At 38.7% G+C, this 2,062-nt stretch overlaps 1 pseudogene; it reads left to right on the forward strand.

Moving 5' to 3' along the window:
- Positions 1-829: 829 nt before the first annotated feature.
- Positions 830-1,798, forward strand: LOC119049847 (peptidyl-tRNA hydrolase 2, mitochondrial-like; annotated as a pseudogene).
- Positions 1,799-2,062: the final 264 nt, after the last annotated feature.

The following is a 2,062-nucleotide window of genomic DNA, read 5'->3' on the forward strand; positions in this document are numbered from 1 at the left end:
TGCATGTGAGTGAGGGACCAACCCATTTCACATCTGCACATCTCCTACCAGTCTGGATGGATGAGGTTTCTTTAATTCCATAGTTGTCAGACTTCCATTCAACTCGATTTCTGACATTTCTGAGTAATGATCGTTCTATATTTTAGTTGTAATTTTGATGTTTTTGTGCAAAGAGATGACCATGTCTACCTACACCACCATCTTGACTGGAAGTCAGCAACCAATATTTAAATTGAAAAATCTATTTTCTGTGTAGTAAAAGAAATGATACAGTAATAAAATAATACATCCCCCAAATGTAAATTACATCATTCTATAACATTATTATTCTTAAATTTTGATGAAATTTTAACCCATAGTAAAGCTCTAAATTATCTTGGTAAAATGGCAAGTCCTTCTATATTATTCCATTCATTCAGGATTGGAGCAACATTATATCTTAGTTTTTGAAATTGGAACTAAATTTTTAAAAAAGAGAGACAAATTGATGATAGAGTCTATAAATTTTCTATCCAGACTGGTTTCTATTCAAAGTGAAGTGAGGAACATTGAAAAGTTTCACAGGCATTAACACCATATACCATTCCTTTGTTGAAAAAGAAATATTTTAGTAAGCGTGTTATCTCTAGTCTCAGTTCCTTCTGTTCTCATCGCTCCCATGAATATCAAGCATCTGGTTGTACTGACACTCATATTCTCAAGACACAATGTTCTGTATTGAGTGGAAGCCATTCAGCATGTATGGAACTGTAATGAGGATAGAACCTTGTTCGTTACTTAAAAGTGAAGAACCTAAAGACATAAGTGAGGTGGAAGAGAGATGCTCTAGATGCCCTCCAAATCCTTTGTTATGCAATGTTTTGTTCATCCTGGTGCACTGAGTTTGGCTTCATGTGTAGTCATGTGCCTGCACTGGGACCTCTGTGCATGCTTTGGGATGATCCCCAGAAGCTCAGTGAATGAGAGAAACATAGAGACTGGAACTGAAGCAAGCATCTTAGGAAAGAGTGGGGAGTACAAAATGATTCTTGTGGTTCAAAATGACTTAAAGATGGGAAAAGTGAAAGTGGCTGCACATGTTCTCATGTTGCCATTTCTGCCTATAAGCAAATATAAAGAAGAAACTCTGAATTGCTCAAACAATGGGAATACTGTGGCCCCCAAAGTGGTGGTCAAAGCTTCCAATGAAGAAATTCTGAGTGTATTATTGACCCATGCAAAGATGCTGAGACTGACTGTAAGTTTTATTATTTTAAAGAGTTTACCTGACTGGTGTAGCTCAGTGGATTGAGTGTGGGCTTGAACCAGAGGATCTCTGGTTCGATCCCCACTCAGGGTACATGCCTGGGTTGCAGGCCAGGTCCATAGTGGGGGGCATGAGAGAGGCAACCACACATAGATGTTTCTCTCCCTTTCTTTCTCCTTCCCTTCCCTGTCTCTAAAAATAAATAAAAAATTTTAAGAAAGATTTTATTTATTTTCAGAGAGAGGGGAAGGGAGGGAGAAAGAGAGGGAGAGAAACATCGATGTGTGAGAGAAACATTGATTGGTTGCCTCTTGCACACACTGAACTGGGGACCTGGCCCACAAAAAAGGCACATGCCCTGACCAGAAATTGAACTAGCAGTCTTTTGGTTCACAGGGTAGCACTTAGCCACACTAGTCAGGGCTGACTGTACATTTAATCCAAGATGCTGGATGTAAAGAGATTGTGCCAGGCTCTAAAACTGTCCTAGGAATTGGGCCAAAACCAGCAGACCTAATTGACAAAGTCACTGGTCACATAAAACTTTACTAGGTGGAATTTTGTACGATTATCCCCCCACAAGTGTTTGAAACTGTGAAATTCTAACAATAAGAGCTGAATTTCTTCCCCACTAAAAAAAAGAACTGTACTGAGATGTTATTGCTACTACACCTCTCCGCATATCACATGCTTCTCCCACAATGACAGTTCGCATTTCTCAGGGCACCCAACAGTTGTATTATAATATAAATTACACGTCTATGTTTCATTTACAATTAGACTGTAAATTTCCTGAAGATAAGAACATGCCTTTTT

The sequence above is a fragment of the Artibeus jamaicensis genome, unplaced genomic scaffold (genome assembly GCF_021234435.1).
Source record: "Artibeus jamaicensis isolate MK-2021 breed Jamaican fruit bat unplaced genomic scaffold, CSHL_Jam_final scaffold_378, whole genome shotgun sequence".
In the NCBI taxonomy this organism is placed as follows: Eukaryota; Metazoa; Chordata; class Mammalia; order Chiroptera; family Phyllostomidae; genus Artibeus; species Artibeus jamaicensis.